Raw genomic sequence first — 25,878 nt, forward strand, 5'->3', positions numbered from 1 at the left:
TGGAAGCTAGCAGAGGTTGGTTTACGAGGTTTAAAGAAACATGATATTAAAGTGTAAGGTGAAGAAAGTGCTGACATAGAAGCTGCAGCGTTATCCAGGAAGATCTAGCTAAGATCATCAATGAAAGTGGATACACTAAAGAACAGATTTTTAATGTAAATGAAACATCCTTCTATTGGAGGAATACACCTTTGAGAACTTTCCTAGCTAGAGAGAAGTCAATGCCTGGCTTCACAGTTAACTCTCTTGTTAGGGGCTAATGTACCTGGTGACTTTAAGCAGAAACCAATGCTTATTTACCATTCTGAAAATCCTAGGGTCCTTAAGAATTATGCTAACTCTATTCTTTTTGTACTCTATAAATGGGGCAACAGCCTGGATGGCAGCACATCTATTTACAGCATGGTTTATTGAATATTTTAGGCCCATTGTTAAGAATTGCTGCAAAGAAAAAAAAATCCTTTCAGAATATTACTGCTTATTGATGACATTGCACTTGGTCACCCAAGAGCTCTAATGGAGATGTACAAGGAGATGAATATGGTTTTCATGCCCGCTAACACAACATCCATTCTGTGGCCCATAAATCAAGGACTAATTTTAACTTGCAGGTCTTATTATTTAAGAAATACATTTTTATAAGGCTATAGTTGCCCTTATAGTGATTCCACTGATGGATCTGGGCAAAGTAAATTGAAAGTCTTCTGGGAAGGATTCACCGTTCTAGATGCCATTAAGAACATTCATGATACATGGCAGAAGGTCAAAATATCAACATTAACAGACATTTGGAAGAATTTTATTCCAACCCTCCTGGAGACTTTGAGGGATTCCAGACTTCAGCGAGGGAAGTAAGTGCAGATGTGGTAGAAATAGCAAGAGAATTAGAATTAGAAGTAGAGCCTGAAGATGTGACTGAATTGCTGCAATCTCATAATCAAACTTGAGTGAATGAGAAGTTGCTTGTTATGGATGAGCAAAGAAAGTGGTTTCTTTACATGAAATCTACTCCTGGTGAAGGTGCTGTGAGCATTGTTGAAATGACAACAAAGGATTTAGAGTATTACATCAACTTAATTACATCAACATAAAGCAGCAGCAGGGTTTGAGAGGATTGACTCCAATTTTGAAAGAAGTTCTACTGTGGGTAAAATGCTATCAAACAGTATTACATGCCACAGAGAAATTTTTCATGAAAGGAAGCGTCAATCGATGTAGCTAACTTCATTCTTGTCTTATTTTGAGAAATTGCCATAGCCACCCTACCTTTAGCAACCACCACCCTGATCAGTCATCAGCCATCAATATCAAGGCAAGACCCTCCAACGGAAAAGACTATGACTTGCTGAAGGTTTAGATGATTGTTCGTTTCTTGTATCAATATTTTTAAATTATGTACATTTTTAGACATAATGCTATTGCATACTTAATATACTGCAGTATAGTATAAAAATAACTTTTATATGCATTAGGAAATGAAAAATTTGTGCAACTTCCTTTATTGCAATATTTGCTTTACTGTGGTAGTTTGGATCCAAACTCACAGTTATTTCTGAGGTGCGCCTGTATCTCAATTTGGACTGGTCATTACTAGCCAGACTTTCTAACTTTTTCCCCTATATAACTTCTCATCCTGCTGACCTGATTAATTTCATATTATGCTCAATATTTTGAAATGTTTGTTTTCCCCAGCCTATCCAATTATCCCTCTTTTTATATCTTTCAGTTTAATAAGCAGTTATTATTTAGTGGCTACTGTAAGACAAAGAGAATATTTCCTACCGCTAAGCTGTGTACACATTTGGTGAAGAGAGCCGCAGTCCGAACAATGGGCTTCTTTTTTTCTGTTCTACTACACTTTACATGCACCTCTCTTACAGCAGTTGTTAGGCTTCCTGCACTTAGGGAATAGCTATGGAGACAGCACTGCTTCCACTTACAGAAGAGACTTTTGTCTGTACACTAGTGTTAAGTAGGATTTTATATAATAAGGGTTTAAGTTGGAAGGGATCCCAGAAGGTGTGATGGTTAATTTTATGTACCAACTTGACTAGACCACAGGATCACAGGATGCCCAGATATTTGGTCAGATATTATTCTGGGTGTTTCTATGAGGGTGTTTTTGGATGAGATTAACATTTAAATCAGTAGACTGAGTGAAGCAGGTTGCCTTCTCCAATGTGGGTGGACCTCATCCAAACAGCTGAAGGCCAGAATAGACAAAAAGGCTGACCCTCCCCTGAGTAAGAGATAACTTTTCTTTTCTGAATGCCTTTGAACTGAGAAATTGGCTTTTTTTCTGCCTTTGGACTAAAAATATTGGCTCTTCCTGAGTTTTGAGCCTCCTGGCCTTTGAACTGGAACTACAATGTCAGCTCTCCTGGGTCTCCAACCTGCTGACTCACCCTGCCTCCATAATGGCATGAACTAATTCCATATGTAAGCTATGTATACACACACATTCACACACACAGGGTTTGAATAGGCTGTGAATAAGGTTCGGAATACGGTCTGAATATAGAACAAGGTTCTGTTTCTCTGGAGAACCCTAATATAGAAGGCTTTTCACCCAACCTCCTCACTTTAGAATTGACTCAGCTAAGGACCAGAGAGGCCAGTGACTTGCTCGAGGTTACACAGCCACTTGGGAATAAATCAGGATCAGAAATAATTTCTCAAATTCTTACTTCAGCGCTCTTGCACACTGTGCCACTTGTGCACTGTATCACATTGGTGTGCGCACACACACACATTCACACAGACATGCATGTACTTTTAAAACATGAAAACAACTTATTTAAATGAGAATTTTGCCTTTGTACCCAACAGAAAATAATATTTGAAACTCAAGTAAATTGTGGTGGAAAGTCCACTAGGATTCCATGGAGAGAATTCATTAGCTAGAGGATGCAAATAAGATTGGTGGTGAGAAGTCTGGAGAGACAGCAACAATAGTTTTCCAGTAAGAATGGAAAAAACTGCCTGAGGTTTTGGCTATGTCTGCAGGTCTGGGTTAATGATTTTATGAGTAAACCAATTCAAGATGGCAGGATTCTGTTTGGCCCATTTTCCTACTACAGTGCATTCCAACCCGGAAGTATCAGACCCTTCAGAAGCTCAAGTGTCTGGGCTAGAAAACAGCCACATTGGATTGAGCTGGAGGTCCAACAACAGGCTGAACACAACAGAGGATGGACACAACTGCTGAGACAGCCTCTCATGGCTAAGGTGTGGTAAGAATAGTAGTAGCCATTGAGTTAGATGGGCGAGACAGTCTTCTAAGTCCTCTCCTTGAATTGACTCATTTAAGCCAACAATAACTCTACAAGGACGTACTGTCATTATCCCCTTTTTACATGTGGCAAAATTGAAGTACAGAGAGATCAGTAAGTGGTGGGCCTGGGATCTAGAGCAGGTGATCTGGCTCCAGAGCCTCTGCCCTTAACACCATAGCACCCCTTACCTGCAGAAGCTTAGGTGGATTTCCTTGGAAAACTCAGAAAGTCTTATGTTCTATTGAAATATCTGTGCTAAGAAAGGTTGTGACCTTCTAAACTGCTTCCTGAATGAGAATGAGGAAATTTGGGTCTAGCTCTGCCATTCATTAGCCACCTGGCCTTTGGCAAATCACATAACCTCCCTAGGCATCTGCGTCCTTCCTTATATATGAATTACATTGTTAGGCTGATTCCTACAATCACATCTAGCCATGAAATTCTATCATCCGGATCATTGTGAGATTATACTATTTACAAATGTTTTTTATCATTATATATATTATTATTACAATCTTTTTCATTATATTCGGGAAATACTTTTAATGACATATAGATGACTTACTAATTTGTGAGTAAAAATCTTCTGAAGGAATATGTCTTATCCCTTGAATAATATGTTAAATCATGCCTCTTCTAATATTTTCAAATGAGATCTGGAGAGAAAAAACAGTAAGGGCTGAGCAATGCATTGTTAATTTCTAAGTATACATGGAAATATCATGAATGGGGAAATACATAATGCTTTGATTAATGGAGAGCCATTCATGCCATAGTTTATATTAGTAATTGCCCGGTAAAAACTCTATGGTTTATCTAGGCTTACTTGAGATGGGAATTTCAGATCCAGCTCTGGCACAAGCTAGACCTCTGATCTTGGGCAAATCCCCACGGCCTCCTTGTTGTCAGTATTTGAAGGAAGATGTTTGGGCCATCTGACTTTCTTATGAGTATAATGATGCAGATGTGGGCAGGGCTTCCCTGGAAGAACTCTGTTCCCAAGGCAATTCTGCCAGTGTGGACCCAAGTCAATTGCACCTGAAAGGAGGCCTCAATCTTGGCATCTTTGACAGGCTTCATAAGATACATTGATAAAGGTGGAAATTTCCAAGTTACATCTAAATAATGTTCAGAAAATGGCAGAGGATATGACACCTCTTACCATCTCCCCAACCCCATGCATAGGGTTCAGCAGGAGAAGCTGCCCCAGGTATCATGCATGCTCAGCAGGTAGATGCTAGAGGACCACCCTTCAAAAGCTATTGTTTTCCCCCGAGTGTAATGGAAGGTTGTTGCCTCTGTGAGTAGCTCCCTTAGAAGCAGGACTGTCAGGAACTATTCCCAAGTCCCAGCAGAGCTGCTATAAGCTGTGCTTGGCCCTTTAGTATGAAGGCCACTTTAGGTTCTATCTGGTCCTGTCCCCCAAAACCTCGTTTAATTCAGTCTCTTCAGTTCAATACAATTTGCCTCTGAGTGCACCATGTGGGGAGATGAGAGTTTCAGCCTCGGCTCTCTCACTCTCTAGACCTGTGATTCTAGGCAAATCTACTCCACCCACTCCTATCCATAGCCTAGGATCTGCTCTAGCGTTTGTCATTAGTGCTCTATCAGAATTCCAGAACTCTGCCAGGCACAGTGGCTCACTCCTATAATCCCAGCACTTTGGGAGGCAAGGGCAGGAGGATGGCTTGAACCCAGGAGTTCGAGACCAGCCTGGGCACTGTAAGGAGACCCCATCTCTACAAAAAGACTTTTAAAAATTAGCCTGGTGTGGTGGTGTGGGATTACAGTTCCAGCCACTCTGGAGGTTGAGGTGGGAGGCTTGCTTGAGCTCAGGAGTTCGAGGCTGCAATGAACCATGATTGTGCCACTGCATTCCAACCTGGGTAACAGCTCCATCTCAAAAAAAAAAAAAAAAGGAAAATTAAAAAAAAGAATTCCAGAATTCCTAAGCTAATCTTTCTGTATTTTGCTGGTTGGGGAACTAGTCAATTAACTACTGTACAGGTAAATTCTATAATTCTACAGGTAAACACAGGCAACTGCTCATTTCCATGGCCGTCATGAGTGTGGCCCATGTGCATGTGTGTGTTTGTGTGTGTGCGTACACGCAGTTTCCAAAAGTTTTTTCCAAACTTGGGTTTTGCAATTCTTAAACACCTATTCAGTTCTTCTCTGAAGATTCTGAGTGTTCTTTTTGTACCAGTATATTTGTGCCACACCTACCAACCCGCAAATAAGTGCTAATCCCCCACAGTAATTAGCCCTAACCAATATTTAAGTGCTTAATTTTTTTCAAGTTCTGTTTGTTTTGCCCATCACACTAATTTATGGTTAGGTTATAATGATGGCAACCATGACCATTTAAACTGCTAAGAAATTCATAAGCTTTTAGGGACCTTATTTTGGGGAGGCAAAACCCCCCCTAAATTGTTGTTTATTTTATGATTATTTTTGTTTTAAAATTCTCCCAGGATTTTCTCTCCACACTTTACCTCATTCTAGGTATTTTAGGAATAACTAACAGTGAACTTGTCTGGGTAAAACTGCCCTGAGCTATTCTTTAAGTTAATTATCACTTCTTTTGCTTCTGTGAATGGCTGTTCAATGACACTGTCAGCAAGTGGAATGAACCAAATTACTTTAATTATGGAGTAATTGCACAGAGTGATGGTAATTAAATCTTGATCAGTTTAAGTGAGTGAATTAATTGCTCTAACTTGGAATGCACACCACAGCAAGAGGAGTTGTTTTGTAGTTTAATTAACACCATCCACTAAAGTCACATCATATTCTAAAACGTAGACAATTAATGAGTTTGATATTATTCTCACCTTTGCAAGAACTAGGACAGAATACATGCTGAGAAAGGTAGTGTACTAAGGGAATGATAGAAAACTTAATATTCTTGTCATTTGTATAGATATATTGGTTGCAATCTCTATTTTGCCTTCTGGAGAAATGTGCAAATAGAAATATTTCCATATAATTAGCTTCTGGCCCCATTTCATTTCAATATTCCCTGATCTGTGCAACAGTATACATTTCCAAATTTGTTAATGTTTTAAATTTCTACAGCCTGAATTTCACAGTGAATCTAACCATCATTTACTTCCTTTTTGTTTGGGAGAGTCCAGCCCTTATAAGTTGTGCTTAGGGTCTTCATAAAATTTGATTATTTGTCAATCATTGTTTATTGGAAACAGATTTCCTTGCTTCTTCTATTACCCATTCCCTAGCACTGGGAAATGCTTTATGTTTTTATAGTAACTTTTCTGCTTCTATCTAGATCAGCAGTGTTCACTCCTGATGTTGCTTTAGAATCATCTATGGAGTTTTAAAAAATTGCCAGTACCTAGGCCTCACTCCAGAATTTAGAGGGGTGAAACCCAGGCGTGAGTATGTTTTTAAAACTCTTCAGGTGATTCTAGTATACATCACCAGTTGATAACCACTGATTGAGAAATTCCATCTGTCTCATCCCATTGACCCTTAGAGGAAGGCGGTATTATCACAGATTTCCAGATGGAGAGCACTCTGTGGTCAGGACAGAGTCTGAGGCTTGAGACCTAGACCTAATCCTCAGACAATCCTCCACTCCCTCTCTCTCTTAAGAGCCAATTTATCTAAATATTTCACCACCATGCTCCAGAATAAATCAAGTTGGTAAGTCCTAGTTTATAAACTAGAGAAGCAAAGAAGCAAAAGAAATAAACATGGTTTGTTTAGCAGTCTTAGGCATTGCCCTATTAAACTTCCAATAAGCAAAAGATATGTTTCTCTCTGCCCCAGGATCGTGATATGTGTGCAGTTGCTTTATTGTCAGTGGGTAGTAATGATTGAGTAGAATTGATGGTGGGAAATGGCATTTGCCAGTTCTGCCAGATGTGAGTAATAAGTGAGCTTCTTAAGGTTGTACATTGTCAAAGGCAGGAGGAATTAGGTCTTCTCTGATTTCCACGTTCATATGCATTAAGCCTCTACGCTATAGGCTCCAGCTCAGAGTTAACACGAGACAGTGGAAACTTGACCCAATTCTATGAGTAGATTCTTGGATGTATTCACATGTGAGTTAAAATGTGAATTGGGTTTTGAAAAATAAAATTTTTCTATGCGGAAAAGGGAAGAAAATGTCCTACAAACCAAAGGTACTTCTGTAGGACCAAAACATGTATGTCTGGGAAACTTACATGGTCTTGGTATGACTGGAGCATGCACTGTGGGGGAAAGATATTTTATTAAAGCCAATAGACCAAAACTGCCAATAATCCACTTCTAGGCTGAAAAGGTAAAAGTATTTAGCTTGTTGTATCAAGAGAGAATAAATGGCAGAAAGTTTGTGGAGCAGCTCAGTAAGACGGAGTTGGGAAGGCCTTATTATAGGACTTGTGCTTTTGCTGAGCGGTTCTAAGGTTTAAAAAAGTGCAGGCCCATTCTGGATTGAGCGCCATCAAGAACAGAGACAATTCAGTAATTGGGTATTTAATAATTTGATTCAGGAGATAGAATAATTAAAGTGGGGCTAGCGTCATCAATAGAAAAGTCTTTTGTGTTAGCTGGGAGTGGGGGAGGGTTGCAGTCACTTTTGCGGTTGCAGAGTATCCTTGTCTCTGCTGCTTCAGACAGGGTCATGGAGGGAACTTGTCTGATCCTTGTGCTGTGAGCGTAGTTTATGTTCTGCTGGGGCATCAATGCAGTTGCTTTTCACTTTCTCAAGGGATCAGGCCCTTAATTGCCATTTTGAGGAACTAGGACTTAAATGTTGAAAAGTTTTGAGGAGTGAAAAAACAAAATTTCTGTTTTGGAAAGACCCCTCAGGTGGTATATGGAGGGTGGCTTTTAATATAAGATGAGATACAGATGGCCCCATAGGAACAGAAGAAAGAAAATGCTCTGGGCAGTGAGACTGGAGAGCAAAGGACGGAGAAGAGATGCTTTCGGGGAAGAAAAGAGAAAACTTGTGCTGCTTAACAATTCAAAGAGAAACAACAATACCAAGTTCCTTGAACAAATCATAGGAAGCCTCTTTATCTTCATGATTTAATTGCGGAAAATAGCATTTTAAAAAGTTTCCTTTTTCGCTGGGCGTGGTGGCTCACGCCTGTAATCCCAGCACTTTGGGAGGCCGAGGAGGGTGGATCACGAGGTCAGCAGATCAAGACCATCCTGGCTAACACGGTGAAACCCCATCTCTACTAAAAATACAAAAAATTAGCCGGTCGTGGTGGCGGGCGCCTACAGTCCCAGCTACTCCAGAGGTTGAGGCAGGAGAATCACTTGAACCCGAGAGGAGGAGCTTGCACTGAGCCAAGATCGTGCCACTGCACTCTAGCCTGGGCGACAGAGCGAGACTCAGTCTCAAAAAAGAAAAAAAGTTTCCTTTTTCTTGAAAAGTAAAACCCAGTGTTTACTAAGTTCCTGCATGGACAAATAGTTTCTGGGGTCACGTAAAACTTGTAGCCTTGTGGCTTCAGCTCTGGTAATGCCCCTACAGTAGCCTTTTCCCACTTAGGATGGAAAGAGTTTGCAATATGTTCATCCTGGCGCAATTCAAAGGAAATACACCAAAGCAAAGAGACAGCTGGTTCAGGATTTTCTTTGGGAGATAAACTCTGTTTGTCCAGGACTGTGAGTCCTAAATCACCTGCCAGGAGCCTGAGCAGCCGAGAGAGGGACAGGTGAGGAAATGGGTGAGGTCACTCTGCTCAGGCCTGATTCTCCAGCTCTCACTTCATCTGATTTTGCCCTGAAGGAAGACTAAATGGGCCATTCTGGAGAAACAAGAAATTAGTAGAATACAATAAAATACTGGAAATGAGGAGAAAAAAAAGGAGAAAACTTTGGTGTCAGGCAGGAAGTTTGCAGGATCTGGGCAGAGAGGAGAGGGAATGGTCCTACTTTTAAAAACAGGGTCCTAATTATATTATTTTCCTGATTTTTTTTTTAAATCCACAAGACTGTCATTTACTGATGTAAAAACGATGGATAGAGAAGACTCACATGATAGAAGGAAAAATGAACTGAACGATGAAATCAGTAACAGCAAATCACATAGTATTATAACTACTAATGACCGTAAGGAATTTTAGTTATTTGGGGGGAAAAAGGATATGAAGAGAACCAAAAGTCTTTTCTTTTAGCCTTTTTTTGGGGGAGGGTGGGGAAGAATTGCCTCAAGTCGCTTAACTATAATCTGTGACAGCACATTTATGTAAATAGCTTTGAGCAGAGTGCTTCTCAACATTTACTTCTATCCCATTTAACATAAATGTTTTGAGGAACAGATATTGGTTTGAGAGCAACATTTTATAAAATTCAGATGACTTATTTACTTTTACAAGCCTATTCTGCAGATTAATTTTTCTAAAACTGTTTTTTTTTTTAAGCCAAATGAAACCCTCAGAAAGTGAGGATTCATGACCTTATGTTTTAGTGGCAAAAAAGTGGCTTTGCAACCCATAAAATGTGTTAATGTAGGGATAGAAATCTTTATCCTTCCACTTATACTAGGTCCAATCAACAGAATGGATTGGGCCTAAATAATCTGACATTAGTATTAAAACAAATATTTAAAAACACATGTATCCATTACTGGTACATTATGTATGGAGTTTAGTTCTTGGTATTAAGATACATCTTGACCCCAAAAATGTTCAGTAGAAACCATCACTATATGTGAAGTTAGGCAGGGAATACAGATTATGATTTATATCCGTTTTTCAATTAGTAGCAGAGAAAAGATTTGATGGTCATTTACAAATTGACAAAAAGACAGTACCTTGTGGCATTCTTTGCTTTATTGTCTTTGCCTGTGACTGGCTGCAGTGTTGAAGGACATGTGCCATAAGCAAACCGCGCATCAATTTTCAGATTTCACAAGTAAGCAAAGCTGGCACTAGCACAAAAGGCATGCCAAAGCCTCCAAAAACCATAAGCCAGTTCAGTGATCAACAAGGTGGAAGTGGCATTACCTATGGCTATATGGTTAATTTTAATTGTTTTCCAAAAATACAGTTTTACTTATTTCAAAATATATTTCACTTTCCATTCAATTGCCCAGGTTTTCCAGCACCTAATATATTAATTACCCAATAACTCAGCGGTCTCCAGCCTTTTCAGCACCAGGGGCCAGTTTAGTGGAAGACAATATTTTCATAGGCTGAGGGGTCGGGGGGATGGTTTTGGGATGAAACTGTTCGGCATCAGATCATAGGCATCAGTTAGATTCTCATAAGGAGCACATAGCCTAGATCCCTCGCATGTGCAGTTCACAACAGGATTCATGCTCTTAAGAGAATCTAATGCCACTGTTGATCTGACCCCGAGGTGGAGCTCAGGTGGTAATGCTCCCTCATGTGCTGCTCATGTCCCTCTCTGCGGCCCAGTTCCTAACAGGCCAAGGACCAGTACAGGTCCATGGCCAGGGAATTGAGGACCCCTGCGATAACTCATTTCTTTAGCACATATCATTTTGAGCACCTGCCATTTGTTTTCATTCTGTCAAACCCCATGGGAGTCTATACACAGATGCATAATACATGGCCCCTGCCCTCATGGAGCTTACACTTTACATGAAGAATCATTAAACATTAAATGGTGGTCTGTTAAGAAGATAACACTAAGTCAATAACCAAAGGCACAGTAAATTGCTTAAGTGTCAAATAAGTGGAATAGCTGGTATAAGTGCTCTCAGCTCATGTCAAGCAGGAAATCACTGTTGGGTTGGAGTTGTCAGTTGAAGCTTTATGAGAAAATAGGTAGCAAGCTGCTTCATGAAAGATGAATTGGGGCAGAGGTATGCTGGTAAAAACCAGCTCCTGGGATGGGGAGCCTGATTTGTAGCATTTGTCAATGTCCACAAATACTCCCACCATGGCTGACTTAAAACTACCAATCAAACATTAATGAATGTGAAGTGGGATGCCCACACTTGGCACACACGAGCCGGTGCAAGCCAACTTCCGCACCACTAAATGGAAGATTGACAGGCGATCAAGATTCATTCAGCTCAACAAGTATTTTGAAAAAGGAAAGAACTGTATGGTTTAAAGTTCTCTCAATAAGTAAAATAGCATTTTGCCTTACTTCCTTCTCCTCCCCAATTCCCTCAGCACAGTCCTAATTATAAACTGAATACCTTTGAAACCTACGTGAAGCACCTTTCCTATTAAAGGTGACAATGCTGACATAGCACCAGCACTGCCTTTAAGGTGCTTTTCTCTGGAGTACTGGCCTCGCCCTAATCTATTTACTTCATCTTTCTCAGCATCTCTTATGAACAGGACATACATTTCCAAGACAATGGGTCCAGACCAGAAGTGCAGGCTGTGCCCCCAGAACACATCAAAGTTGCATACAAACGCAGAGTTAGACCATATTTAAAACGTGGTGGAACTTGGCTGATTTGCTCCCTCTTGGCCATCCATTTGAAGTGTGCAGTGAGGACCCCAAGTCCTGATCTCATCATTCAAGAGACGTTAAAATGCCTTTGGTGAATCTGACTTTAATTTACCACGACTGCTAAAACAGAGGCTTTGGAAACGAAAGCAGTAGCAAGTCTCCCGTGTGAGGCCAGAGCTCTCGAGGGGCATTTAGCAGCAGCAGATTTTACGTGTATGAATCCAAAAAAATTAATGTGTCTTAAATATTTCTAGCAACCTTCCAGGTTCCCAGTTCATGGCTCAGCAGGAGAAAGGCAAGGGGCTCGTTCATTCATTCATTCACTATAAAAGGATTAAAATAGACCTCGGTTCTTCTGGCTTCAACCCTTGCCTCCTTTTTCCTTTTTCTTTTCTCACCCCTGCCCCACCCCCTACTTTTTTTTTGCTACCTCCCTTTCCGTGAACCCTGACTAACAGACAACCCACATGCTTATAAAAACAGCTCTTGAAAGAACAGTTCTGACAGTTACTGGAATGAGATTGCTCCAGTGCTCCCAAGCAGGAGGCATAAAAAACCCAGAGCAATCTCCAGCTGTTCCAAAGGCAGATTGTACAGCAGTTAGAGATACAGAAAATTGCAACCTCCACCAGACCACAAGGACAGGCCCCCACTCTTCTCAATCTTTGAGACCCCCAATACTGCTTCATCTTGTGGAGTTTCTAGGTCTTCAGATCTAGATTCCCATCAGTTGAATGAAGCCTTTAACCTGTGTTTGGATCACTTGAACTATTGATTTTTCCCTGACACAACAAATGTGTATTGACCATCTCCTCTTGCCAACTACTTATCCAGGTGCTTTGGGTATGTTGGGGCTCAGATAACAATATGCCAAAGTGAAAAACTCAGAAGCAGCCTCAGAAGCAAACATTTATCTCTGACCTTCTCCTGCTCTCTTATCCCTCAGTTCCTTTCTCCCACAAGGCAGGTCATAGAAACCAGAACCCCCTTTCCCCAAAGCCAGCCATAAAACCTGAAAAAGCCTTACTCTAACTTTCCCTCTGCCTTTCTATGTAAAAACTGGCCATAAAGAAATTATCTGACTTACCTTGTTTAGGTCATTAGACTGCCATTCCAGAGAAGGAGGAAATGCATTCTCAGAGAAGCCAAGAAGAATCTAAACAGGTCTTGCTGGGCTTCCCAGCTCAGTCTATAGCTAGCATTAGATGTTACCCTTTCTGCCCAATCATATTTCGACACAATTGTCCAGACTTTGTTGAACCTAAGCATAAAAATGGACAGTTCCTCTGTTATCCTTGAGTCTTCATTCTGAAGGCTCCTGTGTATACACATTAAAGAAATTTGCATGCCTTTTCTCTAGTCTGCTTTTTGTAAGTTGATTTTTCCACAAACTTTCAGAGGGCCAAAGGGAAAGCTCTCTCTTGGCCCCCACAGCTCTATCAGTGAGCAGAGTAAAGAAAAGACTTCCTGCTCTCATGCAGTCTATAACCTGGACATCCACAAAACCATGGGCTGCCTGCTTTTGGTTGGGACAGCGGTTTTATGTAGGGGAGCCATAAACGAAATGATTGAAGTAGAATTCTAAGTTTCTAGACCCACTGCCCATTCCCCAAATATTGTTTATGACCATAATCCTCTCTCTGACTTCCTATTTTCATTCTAAATTGGAATAAATGACTTGGTCTTTGCCAAACACTGCATGTTTCAGAAAGGACTTCCAAGAGGACTTTCCAGAAAGTACCAGACTCTTAGGAATCGCATGAGGTGGGAGATTAAAAATACATTCTTAATTTATTTGATAGGAGCAATGGGAGGTCAAATAGCTTACTGATTTCTCTAATTATATGTCTAAGTCACCAACTCATTGTGTTTGCTAAGAATTACTAAACCAATAAATGAAGTACTACCGGAATGGTCTTTTATTGTCTAGAATTTCTGGTGTATGGTGATAATAAAAAGCGAACTGACTTTTAGTTAGTTTTGTTTTTAAATTCTCTCCAGACAATGTACCTCTATTTTGCTTGCACCCTGATCTGACATTCCCACCCTTTCTCCGTTGGGACACCACAGCTCTTATTTCAAATATTTTCTTAGATCTATCTCATCTAGAAAGTCTCTTCTGACAAATCCATGCCAAGCTGACTCCCAATATCTGTTTCTTCTGCGTTTTTCTGTAGCTGTTATACTCTATATCTTTATAGCCCTTATTTAAATGCAGTGCTACATGTGTTTAACTATTCCTTCCTATAAATCATGTTTCTCCTCAAACAGAATTTAATGAGGGCATAACTGGGTCTGGCATCCATCACCTACCAAATGACAGAAATTGTTCATCAATTGGTAGTGGATGAAGGTGTGGGTGGTAAGTGCAAACCAGTACCTCGCAAAGGCCCTGCTCCCCTCACTGTAGGAAAGCGTATCAATGCCCCAGCCTGGGCCCAAGTTGTGCTCCTTGCAGAGACTCAGCTACATCTAGCAATGTCTAATGACCTAGTGCAGCAGCCCACCAAGTATCTCCTAAGAGGGAGTGGGGAGTCAGGCCAGTGAGCGTAATCTGGCAGCAACATTTCAGGAATAATGGGCAGAATGATTCTGAGTATGGGGTGGGCACTTAGGCTTGGGTTAGAGGGAAAAAAAGGAAGGATGTAAAAGCTCAGCGAAACTTCAGGGCCCCAGTTGTACTGCTGGGGACCTCTGTAACGAGTCTCACAAAAGGTTGGGACTCTGCCCTCCTTTGCCACGAATTCTTATGCAGCTTCCACAGCATGGTCTCCAGACAATGACAGGAGCCCTGTGCAGAAGCAATATGATGAGAAAAAATAGCATCAGGAAGGGATTGTAGTGTCTGACAAAGGCAGTGCCTGTCAGGGATGGTCAAGCCCAGCAGGTTCCACCTGTTAATTGTAAAACCCTAATATTTATTAAAAACATAACTTTGCTCCCTGCACTAAGCTAGTGTACTTTATGCATGTTATTTTAATTGTTCACCATCCTATGAGATAGTTTCATCTCATGGATACAGTGTTATAGAATCAGCATGGCAACTGACTGGATTTGTTCAAGAACACACAAGGCACACCCCAGGAAACAGACACACTTGTGGGGTGAGCTGGCCAGGAACTGAATATCAGATGAGTGTTTCCAGTGGCTGTTTTATTCATGTGACCCCATTCAATTTCACAGATTGGTGAACCCCTGGAAAATGTGGGTGGTAATAATAAAGTAATCATACTGGGTTAAGGAGAAGGTAGATAAACACAAATCACAAATAACACAAAGTAATCTATGCTCAAATATCCGGAGGGATGGCACTGTCCTGACAACCCCAGGATAGCTCTGTAACTAGGAGGAAACTGATTAGCACTGATTGCTAGCAGATTGCTGTCCCCTGCAGGGCGAGAAGACAGAAGACACGCCTTGGGGATGTGCATGAGGGTGGGAGGCTTCTCACCATCCTCCCTCTCTCCCTGCCATCCTTAGGGGAGGCTAATTAGCTGGTGCCTATTCCTAAGCCCCAAAGAAGTGACTGCTCCTTCACTACACTTAGGTCAGTGGTCTCAACTTCAGCTACTGGGTGTTAGAACCACCTGGGGGTTTTAAGAGCTTCCCCATTCACCCTTTCAGAGATATATAATGTACTCGGTCTGAGGTATGGCCTGGGGGCATCAGGAATTTTTAAAGCTCCCCCAGCTGTTTCTGATGTGCAGTTGCTAAGGTTGAAAACACCTGGGTTACAGCAAGCCCTGATACAGGAGAATTGATTGCACTTACATTTATTGAGCAACTATTATCCCCAGCCATTGTGTTGGGTGCTTTATACAGATCCTTTATAACCCTTAAAATCAACTTGCAAGTGGCTATGATCATCTTAAGGTTGAGTCGAGGTCACAGACAGTGCATTCCATTTGCCAGTCCCTAAACCCAATCTTTTTCTGCTAAATCTGTTTCCTCTTCTGGAAGGACAATACCGTCATTCCAAACACCGAAAGAGAGATAAAAAGAGATCACAGACTGTCTTCTCAGACACTCTTTGTTAAAGATATCTGTGAAGAATTGTAAAGAGAGGCTCTATGACACCTTTTCCACAAAGATTGCATAATTGCCATTGAACCTGCCTCCTTCCTCACAGTTTTGCTGCCCATACCTCCAGAAAGGGTCTGTCTCTGTTACCTGCTACTTCCTTTTTCTCATCCTTGTAATAGCACTCATTCCTAGTGCTATGCTAGGTGCTAAAGGATATAGCAGAGATGGGGTACACAGTGCTTGTCTTCAGGAAAATCCTGACTTCGGTGATTGAGTGACAAGTATTAAATGAAACTACTTTGGAATAGTAATATAGGGCAGGAGGCTAATCACGTGAAAGGCCGTGAATTGCTCTAACTCCTTATTTAAAATGTGGCCCTTAGACCAGCTGCACCAACATCATGTTAGAACTTATTAGAAATGCAGACTCTCAGGCCCCGTCCAGACCTACTGATTCAGAATCTGCATCTTCAACGATCCCCGTGTGATGCATTTGTACATTAATGTTTGAGAAGTCATGGTCATGAGCTGTAGCAGCATTACTTTGGTCCCATTTATTTGCAGTAGGAACACCTGTTTTATCCTTTCTTTCTTTTTTTTTTTTTTTGAGAACTAGAACGCCCCCCTCCCCGCCAACACACACACTTTTTTTAAGGGCACAGTTGCAATTCTCCCTGCCCTTCTTAAAGCACAGAAAACCAAGATGAGCAGAGAACTGGGATCTTGTTCATAACTAAGTCTTTTGTAAGGCTTCCTTATATGGCCCCAGGTGCCCTGGCACAGCTGCTGATATTTAGTTACGTTCTGCACCAGCAATTCTAGCATTTGGGAATGAAATTCATTTTTCTCTCTCTGGATTATGAAGGCCCAGGGCAAAGGAGGTGAAGAAAGCGGCACTCAGAGGAAATCTGTATTGGAAGTATCAGGTGTGGCAGTGAGGTCAGAAGCATTTTCATTTTAGGTTCTGGCCTTTTATTTAGGCCTTGGCAATCTATCCCTTTAAATGGAGATGGGAGAATTTCTTTAATAAGGCCACAAAGAAAGATTTGTAGTTCTAAATGGCTCAACATTTGACTCACAAGCCCTCATATTGAGTTACACCCTAAATAGGGTTTGTGTTCTCTCTGCAATAATTACTCTTGGAAACGTTCAGTGAAGTCTTCTCGATCATGATCTTCAAACACTTGTAATATTAATTGTTCCATTTAATAAGGAAATGGCAGCCCCATTTAACCTTACGTCAGTGTATGATTTTCATTTAGTCAAGTAATGAAGTGAATAGGTTCTTCAGATCCTGGATCTCTTTAATGAAACTGTTCTGCAACTTGTTTTATCATTAAGAATAAAGACCCACCTTTGCTATTGAACATAGCCAGAAACAAAACCTACTCAAAGGGAGGAATGAATTTGCACAGACTGGGAAACTCTGGAGTTCAAAGAATGTGGGTGACTTTGAAACAAACTGTGTTGATTCTTGCAAAGTTGCAGAATTACGCAATATAATGTTTGCATTTGGGAGAATTAATTATGATCCCAAGTCATGGGTTAGAAATATAATTAAACTGATTAGTGTCATAGGATAAAAATAAAAAGCAAGGCTGTGACAGCTTCCCATGTCCCCCTTTCCCCTCCCCCAGAAAGGCTCTTAAAGGAACTTTTAAAACATAAGCCTTTGTTCCCTCAATCTACGGTGCCCAGGTCAGGCGGACCCTGCGGCGTGGCTGAAATATTTCAAACAGTCACTCACAAATGTGTCATTTGACCTGCTGTTCTTCCAAAGAGGTATGAAAAATATGTTTCTTGCTGAGATAACTTGAAATCAAATAAACATAATCTCTTTAATTCTTTCTAAATAGTTCCATATTTTAAATCGAAACACAATAGAACACAAAGCTTCTGGTTTTAAAAAAAGTTTTTTTATTTTTTATGTGTGTGGTGGTGTTGGATTTTTATTCCTTTTCGTTCATGTTAGTTTGAATGTAAGAGTATAATTTACATTTAAAACCGTGGGAATATATTTCCCTCAGTTTGGAGACACACACAGCATATGGCAATGAGGTTACTTGGTTAAATGTATAAGTTTGCTTTTATGAGTGCTATCTTTAACAAGGACAGATGTTCTTATTTATATTAACCATCACTTGACAGACCAGAGGAGTCTTCACCATGGCTTGCAACAAACTGAACAATATTTTCTTATGTAAAATTGGTTCTGGTCCATTGTTTTTATTTATCCGAAATAATGGCACTCACTCAAGTTTGTAATAACACTGTCATGGCTGAAGGGAGTTTGCTTTAGGTATTATATCTATTATCTGCTCCCTCTCCTTTCTTTAAACAGAATCTCTAAGGGGAAAGTCTAAATGTGGCTCAGATTTAAGAAGAAGAAGAAAAGAAAACCCCAAAAGCTTCGATAAAACCTCACGGTGTAGGATGTTATTTTAGATTGTTTTAAGATTTTTAATAATTCTTGTTTGTTTGCCTTTGGCTTTGAGCATTGGATAAAACAGAACTTGCCTTATTCTTAGGGGAGAATTATATGGCGTGGAGTTGTCACACAGTGCTCCATCCATTTTCTTTGCTGTTTTATGAGGCAATCCTACCTAACCTTTTGCCCAAACAAGAAGTATTTACCTAGTACTCCCCAGCAGTGGATACAGATAGCAGTTTGGAAGTGTTTGCTTTTCTTCACCACCACTAGAGTATGCTCTAGTGCCATAAGATCTGCATGTTTTTTTCTTTAGATTGTTGGCAAGGTGGATGATGAAATCCCTAGAAAAAACAAAACAAAAAAACACCTTTCCATCTAATTATAGAAGTGTCCCTTTAATTGTCTTAGTAAGACTGGATTATGTTCGCCAATTTGATTAAGGTGGAACTGAAGACAACTTCAACATTCACGCATGTCAATATTTTGGGTGAATTTATATTTTGTATTTGAAGTTGTTCTACTCAGCTCCAGTGCAATGGTGAGACATACTATGTCCGTTCCATCCACAATCTACATTTTCAGGCAATAACTCTTTCACTTTACTTATAAGCATCACTGTGGGCCCAGCACATGAATGTGTGGTGAGGTTACTTGGGCAGAATTAACACCTTCGAAGACAGAAAGGTGTCTGCAAGCCAGGATGGATGTGTCTCCCATTTTTGTTCATCTCCACCATCTTTAAAAAACCAAAACAAACAAAAAAACCTAATCGCTATCTACGTGGCAGACCTTCATCAATAGCAATACATTCTCTAGAATTAGAAGGCTTAGCTTGAGGGTCTGCTGCCCTCGTCTCAAATCCCTGGCAGAAGCCCCCGCACTTGATCTTGGGTGCCCGGGGTAGTGGTAAGAGCACAGTGCAGGATCCCCGTGGTGGCTGGCTATGCTGGAGAACGGCTCTGTGTTCATCACTGTGATTCTAGCACATTTGAGCAGCGCCTCTTCCTTCATCCCTCTATTAGAACATCTTCATTCTTATCTTCCATCTTCCTTTCTCCCTAGGAGAGGGCAGGTCATTGAGATTCTCTCTTAGTACTGTGGCCCTTCAGTTCCTTTTATGCCTCTGGTGACCTAACGTCCTTTTGCTCCTGGACCTTTAAACAGCTTCAAACCCCAGATAACTTCCTCCTCAGGTACATTAATCATAATTTCTCCAGCAAAGGCTAAATCAAGGTCCTTATAGCTGGGACTGTTTGTCTCCCTGGATGTCTAAGACTCCTGCTCAGGGTCCAGTGACTACCACCTCTGGGTCTTTCATTCTCCTTCTGACCAGAGAAGGTTGCCCAAGACTGCTTTCCCAAAACTATGTGACTGGGTCTGCCTGGACAGATGGAGGCCCAGCTAAGAGGGAAGCTTTGTGTGCCAACTTGAACAGGTTGGCTCCAGAGGGACCACAGTCCAGAGAGCCATCTGAGATGGCCCAGACTGCCACGCTTCCTTTGCCTCTAGATGGGTTAAAGGGACCCCTGTAGATGTCAAGTACCACCTGCGTGGTACTTGATGATCCTCTATTCCTGTGAACATCAAGTTAGATTCAGAGTCGATGGCGTTCCAGCTTCCTTTTCAGATGGTGGGGAATGCTCTTCAGTTGAAGCTGTCTCTCGCACAACGGGGACACAAAGAGGTATCTTGGGAGATTTAGAAACACCCCTTCCAGTAATCTCCACCCAGCCCCTTTCAAAGCCACCCCAAATAAAAGTAGAATCTAAACAAAAGCAGTGCACCTGCTATGCAGGTACAACTTGAAGCCAAGTCATGTAACGAGCGGCCCTTCCAAGTTCTAACAACAGCCCCATCCCTACGGACATCAAGTCATCATTCTTCTGGTGTGGAGACCCCACGCTGACTCCTGAACAAATCCTTAAGACTTTTCTGTTCCAGAGACTTAGGAGAGCTAGCACCTACTGGGCTCTAAGCCTCTGGGGACAAATGAGCACAATCTGCCCTATTCCTTATCCTGGGGTTCTGTCAGGACCAGGAGCCCCCAGAGTGCCAGGTTCTATGGACCTCAGAAACCTCTGAGAATACCCATGAAGATGGCTTATGTGGTTAACAAAGCTCCCGCACTGACTCTCACTGGCCCTGAGTCTCCTCCTACTCTCTTGAAGTTTCTTCTGCCTCTGTGCTTGTGTGACTTGCAGATATCTTTGGGCAGCAAAAGCAAAAGCATACCCAGCAATCTTCTTCTTCTTACCTGGGCAGCAGCATAAAACTATGCATAGAAAAAGCACAGGCTCCAAATTCCTCCACTTGTTAGTGGTGTGATCTAGGAGGATTATGCAAACTTTCTGTGCCTCAGTTTTCTTTTTTGTAAAAGAAAGGTAACATGTGATACCAGGCTTAGTGTGGCATACTGCCATCCCCAAAGTGAAAATCAGTGCTATCAACTGAGGCAGAGAATTCGTCAAGCTAAGTGCATTAACTGATCCATTCATCTGAAGTTGGTTTACTCAATCATATTTGTCAAAACCTCCTTTAAGAAGGAAGTCTTATATTATTCCTTCATGGATTGATATCACTTATCAAACAAGCTGTAATTCAAATGGCAAATGTTTGACAGACTTGAAAAGAAAAAAAAATTCTGAGGTTTGCAAAAGCATAAATATGTTTTCATACCATGCTATTGAATTTTCCCCACCAAACATGTCATAATATATTGACTTTTTTTGGTCATTACAATTATTTAACTGACATTTATTAAATGTACTTGGGAAAAGTTGGAGGTATAAAAATGAAAAAAAAAAGTTCCAATTTATAAGCTACTCATATCCCACCTGGGGATACAGCCACACACCTAGGAGCTGTAAAGACAGTTTGTCAAATAGAATTTGTGCATAATTATGGTTGCTCATAGTTTATGACGATGAATGCTAGTTGATACTCCTATATCAAAATACAAATGCATTTATATTTGGGAGTATTTTCCCCCAAGCCACTTTACCCGTTGAATATAGTGACAGGAATGTGTATTATAGAAAGAACTTTGGACTAAAACCCAGTGTCAGTCCTGCCCTCAACCAGCTGTGTGGCTCAGGTGAGATGCTTAACCTCCCTGGTGTCAGCTTCCTTACCTGTTAAATGAAGAGTTGTTGCGTGTTCTCACAAGTGGGAGCTGAACATTGAACACACATAAATGTGGGAACAACAAACACTGTGGATTACTAGAGGGTGGAGGGTGGGGTGGGTTAAAAAACTATGTACTGGGTACTACGCTCACTACCCGGGCGATAGAATCAGTACTCCAAACCTCAGCATCACGCAATATTCCCATGTAACAAATCTGCATACGTACCCCCGTATCTAAAATAAAAGTCGAAACTTTAAAAAGCCCGAAGGGCTGTACCTTTAGATCAGTGGGACCCAGACCAAGCTAATCAACACCTGGGAAGCTCTAGAAATGTTCAGCTATTCAGGCTCTATCTGGAACTACTAATTAGCATTGACAAGGGTAAGCCCAGGAATGGGCATTTTTGAAAAGCTCCACCAGATGTTTCTGATAATAAGCCATGTTTCAGAAATATTAATACTGCATTAGAAGGCTGGGCGTGGTGGCTCATGCATGTAATCCAGCATTTTGGGAGGCTGAGGTGGGCAGATCACTTGAGGTCAGGAGTTCAAGACCAGTCTGGCCACATGGTGAAACCCCATCTCTACTAAAAATACAAAAATTAGCCGGGTCTGGTGGCGTACACCTGTAATCCAAACTACTCGGGAAGCTGAGGCAGGAGAATCACTTGAGCCCAGGAGGTGGAGGCTGCAGTGAGCTGAGATCACACCACTGCACTCCAGCCTGGAAGACAAAGCGAGACTCTATCTCAAAAAAAAAAAAAAAAAAAAGAAAGAAAGAAAGAAAGAAAGAAAAGAAATACCACGTTAGAAAACTGGCTACAGTTGGTCTTTCATTGGCATGGCTCTCTTCTTACTCTATTTAAAGAAATACCTCAAGAAGAATCTCTCAAATTCAACTCATCTCCACCATCACCCTCCTTGCTCCTTGCTGACTGATTCTGGGACACGTTGCTTTGCACCTGCAGCGTTGGCCACACACCTCTGCTCCTCCTGTGTCCTTGGGGCCCTCGTCCACTGGGAGTCCCACACTGTTCTGACTGCTTGGGTTCTGCCCCTGTAGCTCACTAATTCCTATGTCTGAAGCCACTTACGGGGATAAATCCAGTTCCTCCCACCCCAACCCCACCCCCACCACCCCTCTTATGCACATACTCAGGCTCTGGAGCCAATCCTAGCCCGAGACAAGGACACTTAAAAAACTAACTCCAGGACTCATATCAAATCAAGTGATACAGATGAGATAGCATCCTATCATAATTGGTATGTGGGCCCTGAGATGAAATTCCTGGGTTTGGATTCCTGCTCTGCTGCTCATTGGCTATGTGACTTGGCTATGTCAGCTAACCTGTCTGTGGTTCCCTTTTCCCATCTGTAAATGGGAATGCAATATTTTTCTATCTTTTTTTTTTTTTTTTGAGACAGAGTTTTACTCTTGTTGCCCATCCTGGAATACAGTGGCATGATCTCAGCTCACTGCAACCTCTGCCTCCCCGGTTCAAGCGATTCTCCTGCCTCAGCCTCTCAGGTAGTGGGATTATAGGCACTCACCACCACACCTGGCTACTTTTTGTATTTTTAGTAGAGATGGGGTTTCACCATGTTGGCCAGGCTGGTCTCGAACTCCTGACCTCATGTGATCCACCTGCCTCGGCCTCCCAAAGTGCTAGGATTACAGGTGTGAGCCACTGCGCCCAGCCAGTATTTTTCTATATTAAAGGGTTACTGCGAATGTAAAATGAGATCATGTGTAACAGCTAAGATTTTTGAGTGCTTACTTTGCGGCGGGCATTTTTCTAAGCATTGTGGATCTATTAACTCATTTCACTGGTGGAGATAGGTCTCAGACCCAGGCAGCCTCAGAATTCTTGGTCTCATCCACTATACTATAATTTATGTAATGTGTTTGATGAAGTACTTAGCATTAGTAGGAATGCAATAAATATTAATCTACAGAAAATCTGCCATGCGTTCATCCTGATTCTGATTCACTTTTTATTTAGGACACAGAATCTAGACTATTGCTTTATATGTTGTGACTATTCTTTTATCCTACAGTCCAATTATTGGTGGACTCTGCAGTGTTCTCTGAGACTCCAACTTACTACATTCTCCAGTCACCCATTTCCCTCAGGACCTGGGTTCCTCCTGTTTCAGCCATCTTCTAAGAAATCCTAGGGGATGGGCACAGTAGCTCATGCCTGTAATCCCAGAACTTTGGGAGACTGAGGCGGGCAGATCACAAGCTCAGGAGTTTGAGACCAGCCTGGCCAATATGGTGAAACCCTGTCTCTACTAAAAATGCAAAAATTAGGCTGGTGTGGTGGCACGCACCTGTAGTCCCAGCTACTTGGGAGGCTAAGGCAGGAGAATTGCTTGAGAATCACTTGAACCCAGAGGGTGGAGGTTGCAGTGAGCTAAGATGGCACCATTGCACTCCAGCCTGGGTGACAGAGCAAGACTCTGTCTCAAAAAAAAAAAAAAAAAAAAAAAAAAAGAGATCCCTCACGTGAGGCCTTGCTGACCCCTGTGTCTTTAACCCAGGCACTCTTTGTGTTCTGGCTTCTGTCATCACCATGAGAAGGACATGATCATGCTAATTTAATGGAAGATGAGAGATACATAGAAGAGAATTCAGTCACCCCAGTCCTCCCAGCCAAGGTCATCCTATCCCAGCTGGGAGCTAGCCAGCTGACCCTCAGACAGGCAAGCAAGTTTAGCCAAGATCAGCAAAGTCACCTTGCCAGTTTCCCCAGATGCATGAGCAGTAATAAACCCTTATTATTGTATGCCGTTGAGGTTTTGTGGTGTTTTGTTACATAGCGTTATTGAAGCAATAGATCCATAAATGTTAAGTAATGGCACATGGATGCAATCAATGAAAACCAGAATATGGGAAATTGTCCAGGATAAATAATGTAGTTTCTTCTCTTGTCCTGTATATTCTCTCATCCCTGTATTCTGGAGGAAGAAATGTTATAGATTAAAGAAGACTTAAGAGACATATGAGCCAAAGGCAATGTCTGCATCTTTTTTTTTTTTTTTTTTTGCAACAGGATCTTGCTCTGTCACGAAGGCTGGTGTGTAGTGGTGTGATCATGACTCACTGCAGCCTCAACCTACCGAACTCAAGCAATCCTCCCATCTCAGCTTCCCAAGTAGCTGGGACCACAGGCTTGCACCACCACGCCTGGCTAATTTTTAAAAAATTTTTTGTAGAGACAGGGTCTCCTTATTGTGCCCAGGTTTGTCTTGAACTCCTGGACTCAAATGATCCTCCTACCTTGGCCTCCCGAAGTTCTGGGATTACAGGTGTGAGCCACCACACCCTGCCAATGTCTGCAGCTTATATGAACTTTAATGCAAACAAAACTGCTATAAAAATATTTATGAAATAATCAGGGAAATTTAACACTAACAGCTTAGTAATATTAAAAAATTACTAATTTGGCCAGGCGCGGTGGCTCATGCCTATAATCCCAGCACTTTGGGAGGCTGAGGTGGGCGGATCATGAGGTCAGGAGTTCAAGATCAGCCTGCCCAACATGGCAAAATCCCGTCTCCACTAACAATACAAAAAATTAGCTGGGCATGGTGGCGGGCACCTGTAATCCCAGCTATTCAGGAGGCTGAGGCAGGAGAATTGCTTGAACCTGGGAGGCAGAGGTTGCAGTGAGCCGAGATTGCGCCACTGCACTCCAGCCTGGGTGACAAGAGTGAAACTCCGTCTCAAAAAAAAAAAATTACTAATTTTTGCATGTCATAATAGTATTATGGTTATGTGTTTTTAAAGAAGACAATACTTCTGAGACATACATACTGAAACATTCATGGATAAAATGCTACGACGTCTGGGATTTTCTTTAAAATAATCCAGTGAGGTAGAAAGGAGAGAGGTATAAATGAAACAAGATTAGGCATATACTGATAAGTGTTACAGCCGGGTAATAGGTACCAGAGGCTCATTATACTATTCACACTAGTTCTATGTATGTTTGAACATTTTTTATAATAAAAAGTAAGAAAGGATAAAAAGGAAGGAGAGAAGGAAGGGAAGGATGGAGGGAGGAAATGAAACTTCCAGGGACAGAGGATGAGTCACAGAATGAGGTCAGGACTTGGGACCTGCTGTGGGATATTACTTATGATGAGAACCCCTGGCTGAGCTGTTAAGACCTACTTGTGCATCCTTTGGTGTTGAAGTAGGAGCAACCATTATATAGCCTCAGAGTAAATGTGGGAAAAAATACAATAGAAAATATGCATGCAAGCAATAATCTTAAGGCCAAAGAAGTTCTAATGGCATAACATAGAATCAACAGATCTAACAAATGGGAAAATTCACACCTGAGGAAATAAGTACAATAGAGCAATCCTTAAGACATTAAAAAGAAAATAGCAATAATACAACAAAAACTAGAAGTTATGAGAAAGAATGTGCAATTTCATATGCACAACATATAGTTCAATTATGAAGTAAGAATCAGAAAAGTGAAGAATAAGAAGAAACTAGAAATCATGAAAGTGAAGAATACAGTTGATTATTATACCACTAAAAAATTCATTATATAGGCTAGCTGGGCGTGGTAGCACGCACCTGTAGTCCCAGCTACTTGGGAGGCT

At 41.4% G+C, this 25,878-nt stretch overlaps 1 long non-coding RNA gene across 1 annotated transcript in view; it reads left to right on the forward strand.

Moving 5' to 3' along the window:
* LOC130540780 (uncharacterized) overlaps positions 1-13,587 on the forward strand; it is a 37,465-nt gene extending 23,878 nt beyond the window's left edge. The window contains exon 2 of the long non-coding RNA XR_008954777.1: positions 11,542-13,587. This is a non-coding gene — a long non-coding RNA (uncharacterized LOC130540780). The remainder of the gene's footprint in view (positions 1-11,541) is intronic.
* Positions 13,588-25,878: the final 12,291 nt, after the last annotated feature.

This window comes from Pan paniscus, chromosome 15 (assembly GCF_029289425.2).
Source record: "Pan paniscus chromosome 15, NHGRI_mPanPan1-v2.0_pri, whole genome shotgun sequence".
Lineage (NCBI taxonomy): Eukaryota > Metazoa > Chordata > Mammalia > Primates > Hominidae > Pan > Pan paniscus.